At 45.6% G+C, this 14565-nt stretch overlaps 1 protein-coding gene across 1 annotated transcript in view; it reads left to right on the top strand.

Annotated features, from left to right (window-relative positions):
• MAP1A (microtubule associated protein 1A) overlaps positions 1-14565 on the top strand; it is a 73391-nt gene that overhangs the window by 42701 nt on the left and 16125 nt on the right. Inside the window, exons 3-4 of the mRNA XM_076348241.1 lie at positions 12090-12172; positions 12843-12983. The gene's annotated coding sequence lies outside the window, so the exon portion shown is untranslated. The remainder of the gene's footprint in view (positions 1-12089; positions 12173-12842; positions 12984-14565) is intronic.

Below are 14565 nucleotides of genomic sequence, written 5' to 3'. Positions count from 1 at the left end.
GGAGGCATCAGTCATTTTGCAGAGCCTGTTCTTACCTTAAAGCATGATCAGTTCTCCTGACATGCAGTAACAGTATGGTAAGGTAAGTTACTAAATATCTCCAGCTAGAGCCACAAAAGGAAACCTGACCATGCCTTCAGACACCTCAACCCTCTCCATCCTGACACTCAGCAATGGTTCTGGAAAGCAGACCTTGCCCTTCTTCACCCCAGACCATTCTGTGCCCCTCCTGCTTTGTGTAGGTCTCCATGCCACACACTACTGTTTTTGACAGTAATTAATTTAACGTGTTGTGCTTTCCCATATTCTTTAAAATCTGTTGCTGTCTGGTCGTCCCAGAGATAGTAATCTTTTGACCCTAATGACTGGTTACTGCTGTGTTTTTCCTTTCTCTGTCCTGCCTAGTGTGGTTCTCAATTAATTTCACTCTTTGACTCTGCTCCTGTTGAGAAACTTCTCTCCTTCTTGGAGCTGTCTTGCTGTCTTCTTTCTGTACCTTTTTACACCAAATTCCCTACTTGCAGAGTTCTGCAGCTTTTAAGGCTTTTTCTCCGCTTCTGAGGTGTTCTAAAGTTAGTGCCTATTCTGTCCCAAATCAGCTGCTCTCTTCTTTCCTGATCTTACCACTTCATGGCTCCTTTTACATTGAGAGAGTTAGGTTGTACCGGTGTTTCCTGGAAACATATCTGTGACCAGGTGTCCTGTTTGTCCTCCTGAAGACAACTGGGTAGACGCTCTGGTTGGAAACTCTCTATCTGAAGCCCTTGAAGGCATATAGAATGTGTCACCGGCTCTGCTCTGGCTCACCTAATGCTCTTGCATGTGCTGCATCCTTCTCCACTCAGTCCTCTGTGTGCTGTACTGCCGAGCCTCCCATCAGGGTTGAGTGCAATGCCTGTCACCCTTTTCTCCATGTACAGAGCCACACACCAGGAAACCCTTGAACTCTAAGTGGTTTTAGTGCATGTGGTGGTGTATTCTTGAGTGGGTGCTCTTCTACCCTCTACCCAGCTTCAGTCTAACTGGAATATGGGTAATAGTGATAAATATACCATGTGTACTCAAAATTCCCATCAGTCTGTGGCTGGGATGTTAACTAAAGCTAAAACCAATACCTGGAGATTTCCCCTTGTTGACAGGCTGAAGTCAATGTGGTTGACAGGTAGACCTGCGCTTTCAGGTCTACAGTCCCTCAGGGATGCTTTGCTTCCTAGAGATGTTTGAATTATCTTCACTCTCTCCGCACACTGCTTTGTGTTTTCCTGTCCTTTGTAGTTGTTTATTCAGTTCCCCCAGATAAGGTGTGTCTCCTATTGCACATTCACAGGGCTTTATTTCAGTGGTGCCATAATTTTAACTGTGTGACTCAGTATCCCCATATGAAAAATCATCACACACTATCTTGAAACTTCTGTAACAAATAAAAACACATACATACAATAATACTTTCCTGCTCTAACACCATTGGCTTCCCCTTCTTTTCTAGGCGCAGTTTAAAATCCCTCATTTTATGTCCTGTGTGGTTTCATCTGTGACCCGTTTGGTGATCGCTTGTATGCTCCCTTCGGTTGCTCCACAGGACAGCACGTAGCTCTGCCCTAGCCTTTCCTTACAGGGACTCAGCACTTTGCTACAGCTTCTTGCCTCTCAGTTTTCAGCTGACTTTCATATTCACACTAAAAATATATTTTCCTTTTGCTAGTACACAGTGATTTTTCTCTTTCTTTAGCTAAGATAAAATCTCTAAGGAGATAGATCTTTAGATTTAGCCATTGATTAAAAAAATATACTTACCTATTTCTGCGGAGTGTTTGAAGACCTAAAAATAGAAAGTACTATCTACTGTAGATTTTTTCAGACCATGAGAGGCAGAACACTTGCTGGTAGACCACAAAGCACTGCCTGAAGCCAATTCCTCATCATTCTCAGCTGTTGAATCACACTAGAAAGCTAAAACTACAGCACTTTCCTAATAAAGTTTTTATTATAATAAGTAGTTACTGTAGCTGTCACATGTTGTGAATACAAGTTGGGGGAGGAGACTGTGGGACAGCCTTTTCAGCTGTGATCACCCAGTGAGCTGGCTGTGCCCTTTGCTCTGCTCATCTCTGGAAAAGAAACAAAGAGCTGGATGTGCCCGGAATGGCTGGGATCACTGCATCTCTTCAGGCACCTGAATCCAACCATTAGGTACCAGTTTGCACTGCAGCCTCCCACCTCCCACTCAAAATATCTCCTAGTCTTTTCTGGGCAGTTTACACCAAACTTCAGCTGTAGTCCTCACCTGGTGGTTCTCCACTTACCTTGTCTGAAAGTCTCATCTCATCTGATACAACGCTACCATTAAAAGGTAACAAGCAATAGAGTGGGAAATGTCCTGTCGTTCTGGTAAACACATCCAAGTGTGTCCACTGGGGTGTTAGAGACTGTGTTTGAATTCCGGAGCTGGAGCCAACTCACAGCTTTAGGATTGCACCAAAGCAAAGATGCTTCCCTAACCGCAGGGCGCTGCCAGTCCGAGGGCGTTCTTTGTGTCCCCTGTTGAGATAGCTGTGCCTTGCATAATTAACTAATTATTCCTTAGAGTTGTTGGGGGAGGGAGCAAAGACACTCACTCTACAGTCTGGTGTTTGGGACACAGATGTGTGAAGATCCCATTCACATCTCTGTGCTAGTGGGTGTTTCAACTGTACACAAAAGAGACAAGCTTCAGCTGGAGGGGTTGAGAGCAATCCTGCCCTGTCTCTGGCAGGCAGGGAGTCGGAGGTCACCCATCTCCTGAGAGAACGTGCCAATGAGCAGGCCGCTGTGCCATCTTCTTTCGGGTTCTCTGTTGTACTCTGAAAAGACAGTGACTGGATATAGGCCTCCAGCTTTCCACCCAGACTGCAAGGGAGGAGCTGCAGGTGAGAATCTCTTGTCTTAGGAGTGCAGAAGTGATGGCGTAGTGTTGGGCCCAGTTTTTGTTTCTCAGTGGTTGCCTCTTCAGCTGCTCAGCCAGTTGGTGCCTGTGGAGTCCCCGCCAGGGGCTGGTCGCCCTGCGGGAGCCTCGGCTCAGGGCCGTGAGAGCTGAGGCAGCCGAGCCTCCTGCGTCCCTGGAGAGCTGCTCTGAAATACGCTGTTCCAGTTTCCTTAATACTTCTTTAAGGCAGACCAGGATTGGGATGTAAACACGTGTTTATCGTAGGCATGGACGATAACAAATTGGAAGGTGTTTCGAACAGTCAAGACAAATGAAAAAATAATCCCAAGAGCCCAGAGAGCAAAATGGTCATGGCAAGAAAGAACAAAGAGATTTAAACTGAGGAAGTGCAATGACCTTATCGTATCTTCTCAATCAAAACATATGCTGAACCCAATACAGCCATTGTTGTCTGGGGAAAAAAAAAAAAAAGAACTGGGACCCTGGGATTCTGCGTATGTAAACAGAGTATCCTGAAAAGAATTTTCTCAAAGTTTTTAGGGAAATGAAAGAGAAGTAAAAATAACTGATGGATTGCCACAAATTTAAAAAAAAAAAATCTTTAATTGCTTTTATCAATAATTTTAGCTGTTACTTCACTCTAACAAAGATGTTCTGTTGTAATCTAAAAACCTTAATATTTTGCTTTGAAATAAAAATAAGTGGTTTTTTTTAAGAACACTTCATTAGTAAAACAATTTACTGTTGCAGCCAACATAAGCACCACATCAGCTTTGGAATCTGATTTACAGCCTGTGGAAACTAGTTGAGACTGTGGGTCATCCTCTCTCTTTGGAGTCTGAGGAACTGGCCAAGCTGCTTTCCTTGTGTCTGGGTGATCTAGTTTGGAAGTGGGCTGTAACTGGGAATGTGATGGTGGCTGTCTCCTACATGACTACAGTTCCAGAAGTGGAGACAGCCTGCTTCCCTCGGCCAGGGCAGAGGCTGATGCTAGCACGTTCTAGACTCCCGTTTAGCCTCTAAAGGTCAAGCCAGAGTGAGACGTAGCTGTTTGCTTTCCGTGCTGCGTTTGTGGCAGTGGCAGCTACTGCTGCTTGCACAGGGCCAGGCCCTGTACAGGTGCTCTGCTTAAGGCAGCTGCCTCCCTCTGCCAAGAGAAGGAAATGACAGTTTTCTTTAAAATTTAATTTGCGCAGAATCTTTCCTTTCTAGGACCTGCCACAAGTGCCCACACACTGTTCAGCATCTCTTCAGCCCACCCCTCTGTGGAGGGGTTTCTTTTTAAATTTATTGAGGACTCTCCTCTTGAATGGTTTGAGCACACAGACAGCAGGAAGGCTGTGTGCAAACTTTCCTCATGCTGCTCTCTAGCACATTCCAGTTCATACTGCTGGTGCTGTGGTTGCCCAGAGATTGCCCACGCTTCTGCCCACAGCTACGATATCGCCTAAGTATGTCTCAAGGGTTGATACATCCCTCTGACCTGTTGTAATAGGTCAGGGCTGTTACTCCCACAGTACAGCAAGGATGCCCAGGTACAGAGAAGCTAAGAGATGTTTGAGATGCACAAGTCTGTAGGTAAGGAGGAGCTGAGTGGTGAATTCGCAGTTGCTGGCTTGTGTACTGGCTGCCAAAGCAATCTTTGTGTTTATTTTTTAATTCCTGAGCCCATCTGACTAGCTGGCAGAGCTTCCAAATCTCCACCAGCCAGAGCAGGTCCTACCAGCTGTACGCTGTTCAGTTTGCATGCTGGAGGAAGGAGCTTCAGCAGCTGCGTGCCCTTCAGGTGCTGGGTGTAGGACATTGCTTCCAGCAAGAGTACATTCACTCCTCTCCCTCACTGCTAAACAACACAGGGCTTCCCTGGTCTTGCGGAGGGGTGGGTCCATATTGCGGTAGGAGATAGGAAGGTGTATTTGCACAGATGGGATAAAGAGGCAGGACCCTGCTCAGAATTCTGTGCAGGACCTTTCCTCTGGTCTTTATAATCTCTCTCCCAGGGAGCTGTAGCTTGCTGTACTTGGTACAGTCCTGGAGTGTTTGTGAATGAATGCATTGTCTCATTTTCTCTGAATGGACACCATTTGGGGCTGGATCCTTTTTCTCCCATTGGCACTGAAGAAGCTGCAGTTGGAGACTTCACAGCCTCAGAATGAAAGAGTCAGTTACTATCTCAGCGTTATGATGTCATTTCAGAATGAAGGAAATGGCAGTCTTTCAACTTGCACTAGCTCATGTTAATTATGCAAATATATGCACTCTCAGAACCTTCATGCATGGTTTGACTGTCTTCAGAGGTGGATGTTTTTCAATAGAGCATCAGGAAGACCATGTAATACAAGGCTCAGCTCTTTGCTAAAGTGTAACGAAAGGTACTGAACCATAGCGATATCTAGGATCTTCTTGTAAGAAGTCTCTTTTCAGAAGTGCCACCCTGAAGAGATATGCTCATAACATGAGGTAAGAGATCAGAAAGTTAGGAAGAGTCGGTTTTTAATCACTGTGGCTTGTGTGCCTTGATAACATGTCCAGACTGTGACACTTTGGTATGTTTTATCAATGCAGTATTGGTGTTTGCTTTACAGGTAGAACCTGGCCTGGTAAGCCCAAATAATCTTAGGGACAAAGGAGGCAAAGGGTGTGGGAAGGACAGGGGAGGTAATGAGGAATAAAGAATGCTCCCTGGACGGGGAGGGGATTGGTTTCTATGTGGTCAGAAGAACAGTCTCCATCCTCTGTATGGCAAGGTCCTGAGAGCTCTGCAGCCCAGACTTTACACCCTGCCGTCAGATACGTACAAACATGGGTAAGATCCCTCCCCTGAGCTTTCTCTTTTCCAGGCTAAACAGTCCCACCTCTCAGCCCTCCTCTCATCAGAGATGTGCCAGTCCTTTAATCATCCTTGTGGCCCTTATGTTCATTATGATTTGGTGTATCAGTCAGAGCATCGTGACTGACTTCAGCACAGTCTCTCCCTTGAAAGATGACTCTCTAGTGCTCTGGCCTAGGTGATCATATTTCACAAAGAATGAGAACCTGGGTCCCACTGCCCTGACAATTGGTCTCTAATTTCAGCACGGTGAGTTGTAACCATGGTTCTTCCAGTTCTAATCAACAGAATAATAAGACCTCTGAGGTTTAATGGTCTGAAAGATTAAAGCGAATGACAAGCAGCAGCTCTTGCAGCTATCCTTGCCAGCCCTTCAGACCAGCCCAGAATTTATTATTCAACTACATAGGTTTTTAGGTGCTTTCAATTAGAGTGGCAAAACACATTGCATACAAGGATCTGTACTGGCAGCATGACCTCCTTTTCTGCCTCCATGGCCATCTGTCTGCTTCTAGGATCATCTCTTTCTTGGGCACCCTGTTTGTCACATAGTCCCCCTAGAGCACTGTCCTTTGTTTTAGCCTAGACTGACCTCCCCGCATAGTCCTCTTTTCTTGACTGCTAATGACTAAAACCACAGTGTCTGGTCCTTCGTTCTCTTGCCCTCTATCTCTTTGCACATGTAGACAGCCCTGGATGGCTAATTCACACCGACTCCAAAAATCTATGTGGCTTTGCTCATCACTTGCTATCCTCCACCATAACCAGATTAATTCTACACTCAATGGGCCACATAATCATAGAATATCTCAAGTTAGAAGGGACCCATAAGGGTCATTGAGTCCCACTCCCTGCTCCTTGTAGGACTAGCTAAAATTAAACCATATGACTAAGAGCATCGTCCAGACGCTCCTTGAACTCTGATGGGCTTGGTGCCATGACCACTTCCCTGGGGAGCCTGTTCTAGACCAACCACCGTCTCAGGGAAGAACCTTTTCCTGATGTCCAGTCTGAACTTCCCCTGACGCAGCTTCATTCCATTTCCTCGTGTCCTATCGCTGGTCAACAGAGAGGAGATCAGCACCTTCCCCCCCCTGCTGCTCCCCTTGAGGCTGCTGTAGACTGCAATGATGTCACCCCTCAGCCTTTCTAGTAAGCTATACATACTCTTAAAAAAAAAAAAAAAAAAAAAAAATCAGACTTCTCCTCCCTCCCCACTAATGATCCATGAGTGCAGCCTGCACATCCTGAAATGCCCCTTTAGTATTAGCCATGGAAGTGCCTCTAGAATTGCCTAGAGAAGCTGTTGTTCATCACCTCTGGGACATTTTTGTGTAATGCCTCCATGGTCAGTCAGTTCCGGCTGACTGCTGTCCAAGAGGTAGCTGCCCTCTAAAAAGAGAGCTTTATGTGTGCCCTCTGTAGTCCTTCAGGATGAAGGTGGTATTACTTCTGCACAATGGTAAGTAATGATGTGACCTATGTGGAGAAGGAGCGTGCCCCTGTCTGTTTTCTGAAATTTCAGTGAGGTCATGAATGAGGTGCATTTGTGTATTAAATCTTTACATATGTTATGCAGCAAGCACTTTGTGTGGGTAAAAGGCAACTAATGCCATGAGTCAAAAACTACCTAAGAGAAAACAAATTAGAAAATAAATACATGGTCAAGTTTGTGCAGTATCCAGAAGTAAAATACAAGGGCTTCATGATTTCCTACTAAATATAAAGCTGATCAATACAGTAAGGACAAGGAAAGGGGTTGGAATGAACACGGAGGTGGCTAAATTTGTAGATGACTCAGTTACTTATATCTAGAAAAGACTGTGAGGAACTTTTGCACCTAAATTGAACAGTTATGATGTCCCATTAAATTCATTGTCAAAAAATGCAAAATCAAGCACACTAGAAAAATTGAACCTTCCAGACTCCTTATAAGGGCTCAATTAATAGTGTCATGGCAGGGTGAAATTTGGATGTCACTGTGTACCCCTAACTGAAGATCTTTATTTGGTGCAAAGCTAGCGTCAGATTATGTTGTGATGCATGAAAAAATAGATGGGGAATAATACAGAAAATACAATAATACAGAAAATACAATAATGCCACCCTGTGAATCTTCTGTGTTCCTTCTCGTCTTGTATACTTCTGTTCTTACTCATCCTAATGCCCATAGCAGAACTAGAAGAGTTTCAGGGATAGGTGAGAGTGGTTATGAGGGACTAAAGAAACTCTCCTCTTAAGAAACAGATGGTAAAGACTGGGGGCTTTCTGCCCTGGTGGGGACATGATGGATAGAAACGTTCTCTGGAAGCGCACAGGCATGGCGATGACTGCAGTAATCAGAATGTGCCTGAACGCACAAAGTGAAGATTCGTATGAAATGAGAAATTCAATGCTAATGAAGTTTATTCCCACAGTTAATTGAGGGGAAGAGGAGATTTCATTTAATGTAGCAGCTTGTGAGCACAGTTTGAGAGGGCTGAGCAGGGTCAGGGATCTGTGTTCAGAATGCACCTGGAGATCTGCGGTCAGAGAGCTATGTTCAGATATTTGTTCCAGGCAAGTTGAAGACAGCAGTCTTCAGGAGCCTGAGAAAGATACTCTTCGTACTGGTAAATGTAATTAAAGGATTTTGCCATTTGCAGTGGTATTTCCAGGCATGCATTTCACTGTGATAGGGCTCTAGTAAGGACAAATATCTAGCAATGACCTGAACAGTGTGCTTTCAATCACTGTGTCTGCAGTATCGGTCACACCGCTAGTCATTTATGTTGCATGTAATTTTTGTTAGTAAGAAGAAGGATGCCCCAGTCTATGTGTTTAAATCCTTTGTCTGTGGAGCTGCTTCTGCAGGCCTGTATAGAGGAAGGACCCAGCAAAGGGCTCCTCGGACTGATGAGCACTTGGATTCAAAGAGACTTTGGGATGATGGGTATTCCCTCAGCTGTGCACAGCCCAGCATTTGCTGTGTTACATATAGGGGTGCTACTGTCACTGAGCTGGGGGAGGCAGCTGCTAGCAGCCCGGGTGTGAGCAGGGGCTGGGGCACTCACCCTGGTGAGTTCACAGGCTGGGTTAGGTCACCGTGTTGCTGTCTCACTCACTGTTTGCAGTTCAGCCTGGAGTTTGTGTGCTGTTCTGCTTTATCTCTGAATTAAGCTGAAGAACAGTTTCGGGTTTTGGCGTGCATGTGTGTGTGCAGTGATTCAGTGTTTCTGGAAATGGCCTCTCTGTATGGCTGTGCTCCTGTATCCTCCTGAGAACCATCTGCTGCAACTGAAGAAAGGGAATCTGCCCAACAGCGGGTCAGGAGCAAAGCTCTGGAGGGCTGCGCTGCTTCACAGAGTCACAGAATCACCGAATCGTAGGTTGGAAGGGACCTCTTGAGATCGTCTAGTCCAATCCCACCTGCTCAAGGAGGGTCAGCTAGAGCAGGTTTCCCAGGACTGTCCAGTTGGCTTTTGAGTGTCTCCGAGGCTGGATACTCCACAACCTCTTTGTACAACCTACCCCAGTGTTTGACCGCCCTCACAGTAAAAACAGTGTTTTCTTGTGTTCAAATGAAATTACATGTGTCCTAATTTGTGCCTCTTGCCTCTTGTCCTGTCACTGGGCACTACTGAGAAGAGAATCTGACTTCCTCTTCTTCATTCCCTCCCATTAGGTATTTATACATATTGATAAGATCCCTCCCCCACCCCAAGCCTTCTCTTTTCCAGCCTAAACAGTCTTAGCACGCTTAGTCTCGCCTCATATGAAAATGCTTCGGTCCCTTAATTATCTTCACAGCCCTTCACAAGACTCAGTACTTCACCATTCCTACCTTCCATCTGCCAGCAGTTGCTGGCCCCGCAGCCTGAACCCTTCTCTTTCTTTCAAGTGTGAAGGGGACAGCCCCTCTGGGGGGTGAGAGGATGCGAGCAGAATGCTAACCAGCCACACTTTGTTTACCAGTCTCAGCAGTGACAGCTCAGCTGCTTGGGCTTGAACCACAGAAATGGCAAAGAGCAGCAGTATTTTCATGCTTGTTAGTCCTGCAGACAGGCCCCTTTCCCTGTACAGCTGGCATTGTCCACCAAGCGCTGCCCAGCCTGCGGCCCTCAGGCTGGCATTGCCTCTGCAGCGCCTTGGCACCTGGTGCCTGGAAGGATGCCCACATGCTGGGCACCACTACACTGTGCCTGAGAGCCCTCCTTTCACATGGCACAAGGAAGAGACTGCTGGTGTTGGTTCCGTATACCAAGCTGTGTTCTCCAAGTGACGTGAGTAACAACTGCCAAAACAGTCTGTCTGGGATGTATAGGCAGCAAGGTGGCAGAAGTTGAAGCCTCGGGAATGGCACGGGTTTCACTTTGTCCCGGACCTACTGTTGAAAAATGGGAGCAGATCGCTTCTGTTCTGGATGCTCAGAGCAGCACGTGAGTGGAGGTCCTCGTGTGAGGTGAGCTGTGTGAAAACTGCACGATGCAATCAGTGGGGAAACGAGGTACTCCTTGTGTTTGCTGCTGGGATCTAAGCAACGCCGAGGTATCAGCAATGCCTTTACAATTACCATTACCTCGAGGATGAGTGGCTTTTTGCTTCTTTTGGCTGCAGTGCATGCCCCAGAACACTTCCTGGGCCCTCCTCATCTGCACCACCTGCCACCCTCCCACACCGCTCCCCACGGGCTCCCTTGCAGCATTCCTTCTTTGTGCTGGGGCTTGGTTCCCAGCCTGTCCCGTCCATACACCACATCCCACATCAAGTGGCAGAAATGCCACTGAACTCAGTGCAAGCATTTCCTTTGCACAGTGGCGGTTTTGTTTTAGTCTGGAGGGACCATTTTTAGACAAACTGAAAGAACACAAGTTCAGAAAGCAGCTAGAGATGCAGAGTATAAATAGTTCTGCTGAGAGCTTAGAGCCGCTCTCATTTTGCACTGAAAGTTGCCTTCTGGGCATATCTGTCTGGTTTATATTTAATTGCTGGCAGCCAGAGTAAAACATCCCAGTAAACTGAGTTTGATTAAAGCTGTACTGAGTATTGGCCTTTCTCTGACTTCTTTCTTTTTGTGTCCTTTTGGCGTCTTTCTTTGAAATACCAGTTTGATCAAGCTGTTTTAGAAGGATTGAGATCTGCCTAGAAAGAGAGCTGACGGGAGGTTGTGGAATAGAGAGGGTGGAAAGAAGAACATTGTCAGAGAGCAGCAGTTGTCTGGAAGACGAAAAATAGAAATAGATGTCCATTTTCAGTGAAGATCTATGGCCCTCCAGTCTATATGAGGGGTTAAAGCCTACGAAAGATTTAGACCCTATAAATTATACATTCCAACAGTTAAGTTCTAAATGCCTGGCTTGTAGAGTGGATGTAATGTCCAGAGGTAGGTATGTGCAAAGACCAGAATCCAAAAAATTATGTGCTGCCTGCAATGTTGAAGGAAATGCCGCAGGAAGGTCCTGTACATCGTCCCGCTTCCCAGAGCTGTTTGACATGGGTACACAATGATGGCTCTAGCCCCGCCTTTCAGGATGGCAGGCATTCACCACTGTTCCTTCTAATAAATTAATAGGGCCCAGGCATTATGTCAACATTTTGCCAAATATCCAGGTAATGCCTATGCCAAGGTGAGCACGCAAATTGCTTTTTTGCACTACCAGGCTCTTGCTTGCTCTTCTTTGGCTCTTTCTTTTTTGCCTAAATATTTATATAGAGCAGAGTCCTGTCTGGGTGCCTGTTTGTGACTCTCACAGAAGGAAGACAGGAGAACAAGCATTCTTATCATCTAGGTGGTTCCCATAGCAGCAGTTTACCTCTAGGAGTGCGTGTTTGGATTAAAGAAAAACACTTCCTAAGAAAAAAAACTTATTAAGAATGATGAGAGATTCATTATTAGTGCTGCACCACTCTAATGAAGGGTGAGTTGGCACGCACCAGCTGGCTCACAGAGCCCTATGGTGACTAAGGCTTGGACAACATCCAGAGATACCTCTCCATGGTAGCTGCAATGAGGCAAGATACTTCTGTCTGGAGGGCATAATTGGTCTGTGCCAGCCTTTACAGGGCACAGCTGTCTTGCACAAGCGGGCAGCTTGATGTGCCTGGCACTGTGGACTTCAGAACATGTTGGACTTGAGTTGCAAATTGTGCTGATTGAGAACTAGGATTTTTTTCCTTGTTACTGAAAAGAGTTTGCTTTGTTCTATGAGACCCAGGTATTAAATTGGGTCTAGAATGCAAGTTGAAGCCTTGCAATCAAACCTATGCTGAAGTGGAATTTTTGAGGCTAAAACATCGGTAGGCAGATACTGTCTCATCAGCTTCTCCCATCCTGTCTAATCCCTTGCTTCTCCTCAGGCCAAAGAACCCTCCATCACCGGAGTGATACCCTGGAGACGGTGATCCTGGTAAATCCCAATGTGGACAGCATCGTGTCTGAGGTAAGGACCAGATGCCAGTGGGTTTTCTCCACATCAGCTCTCCTGCCCTTGCTTGACATAGAGCTCATGATCATCACACTTTGCACCTTCTGGAGAGTTTGAACATGCTGCCAGTCTGCTGCAAGGTGTGGTGAAGCGGCCAGGTGTTCGGGTCTTGCCAACAAGATATATGCAGTAAGCAGTATTCTGTGGCAGAATTTACTGCTAGACAAAGAAACACATGAGAGTGTATGGTTTCTTGTGTGCTAGCCCTTTAGGAATGAGCTGCTTCCTGGAAGAGTTAGTGCCTTAGAATTGCCTGATTTTAAGGATTTCTCAGGAGCTTGTAGAGTTTCCTAGCAAACAAGGTGGAGGGCTTCTGAACCTTTAGCATTCTAGTTTGATGAGAGTCTAACTGTGCCGACCTCCTACATGGCAGTGGAAGGCCAAACATTTTCTCTTAGCATTGGCCTACTTTCTCAATCTGAATTATGATGTGACATGGAGCTGTGTCGGGCAGGCAGTAACAGTGTCTTCCCTCTTCAATAACCTACACTCTTGTATGTAGAAAACATGTTTTGGCTTTTGTGAATAATGCGTAAGTATTGCCCGTCCATGTGATTGGGTTTCTGGGTGCTGGTGAGGAATACAGATAACTTTTTGACTGCAACACTCTGTCTCATGGTAACAGGTCCGCTCACTGGTGTGTGATTCATCAGCCCACAAACTACTGATCTTCTGTGGTCAGAGCTCAGACCAGGAAGGAGACTTGATCCTGCAGACGGGGACCTTCACTTACCAGAAGTTTGCTGAAATACTTTCAGACCCGGAGGTGAGTGTGAACAGTGAGCCAGCATGTCCCCTCCTGTTCACAGAATGCACGATAGAGCAATGCAGTCTGCACCGCTCCTTCAGGTGGCAGATCTGCAGAGAGATGGGCTTGAAATCCAGCAAAAAATTGCACAACGTAAATAATTCATGCTACAGTCTTGGGCATCTTGCTTTAACTCCCTGGCTTAAGTTTTCCAAGGTGGCAGGCATGGGTGATTCCACCTTTAAGTGCTCAGCTTGAAATAACCTTCCAGACTGGCTCTGCAGTGGGCAGACACTCAAAATTTCTTAAAGCAGGTCTTAAAATATCTGTGGGCAGCTTCCAAAAAACAGCCAACATGACCATGATCACCCTAGTAAATGTGGGTATTTCTCTTCATTTCACAGTCAGTCCAGCAAGCATAAGCTGTTCACAAGGTTCAGAGTGTTCATTAGGGGTGTGTAAAGATGACGAGGGGACGACTAAATGCTGATTAAGTAACTACATGATGATTAAATAACTACAAATGTCATTATTTAATTGTAGAATTGCAGAATCGTTCAGGTTGGAAGGGCCCTTGAGATGTCTGTAGCCCAACCTCCTGCATAGAGCAGGGTCAGCACTGAATTTAGACAAGATTGCTCAGGGCTTTGTGCAGTGGGGTCTCGAAAACTTTATAGGACATCTCTGAACCTCTGCTCCAATGCTAATTATCTTAGCTAGGTGTACTATAGCTTTCCTCGGAGGCTTTAAACCCTCTTTCTATTGGCGCTCATTGCCAATACAGATACGCTGCTTCAGTTTTTGATAAGCCCTATTTCCACTGATCATTGTGTGCCAGATGTTTAGAATGTCTCCATCTGATTGAATGTACAGTTGCTGCAGGAATGGCTGGGTGATATTTTGACAATTGATATCATTGTTGCTGTAACTGCATCAGCAAATCTGCCCACCTTCATTTATTTTAGGCTGATTGTTCTCATTTATTTCTGGTACCCATTTATGTGGACACTAGTGAATTAAGGGCTGTATAAGCAAAAGAACACAGTGTAAAGAAGTGTACTAATCTCATTCCAGATACTTGGGAAGTCTGAGGTTTAATGCTTCTTTGCTTGGGATATGTTCAGCATATCTCTAAGGAGCCTTGGAAATTATATTGACCTTAGTTCTATTTATTAACCATGTAGCGTGTCCCCAACGCTGTATGTATATCAGAGATGGAGTCACGACTTTCAAAATAGGTCCCAGGAAAGAAAATTAATCTGAATAAAAAAGAAAGTCCTATGGCACTAAAACTGCACAAAGTGCTATATGATCGTCCACTAGCCAATGAGCGAGGATAAGTTCAGACAATGATGCTTAGCATCGAAAAGGGTATCTCAGGGTTAGAATTCATGAATCAAAAAGAAACTGCTACTTTTGAGCCCAAGCCAGGGACTGATATCCCAGGTTAGATAGGAAGAAGTAAGGAAAGAGAACAAGGTGGTTCCTGCTTTCGTTTTCTTTCCTGAGGTCTTGTCACCATGCGCTCCCACCAGTCAGGAAGCATAACAGTCCATCAACATTAAGAATTTAAAAAGAGAGCAGAACATGGCCCCATGCA

This window comes from Aptenodytes patagonicus, chromosome 10, assembly GCF_965638725.1.
Source record: "Aptenodytes patagonicus chromosome 10, bAptPat1.pri.cur, whole genome shotgun sequence".
NCBI lineage: Eukaryota > Metazoa > Chordata > Aves > Sphenisciformes > Spheniscidae > Aptenodytes > Aptenodytes patagonicus.
The sequence above is the reverse complement of the archived record's forward strand: the minus strand, read 5'-3'. Positions and strand labels throughout refer to the sequence as shown.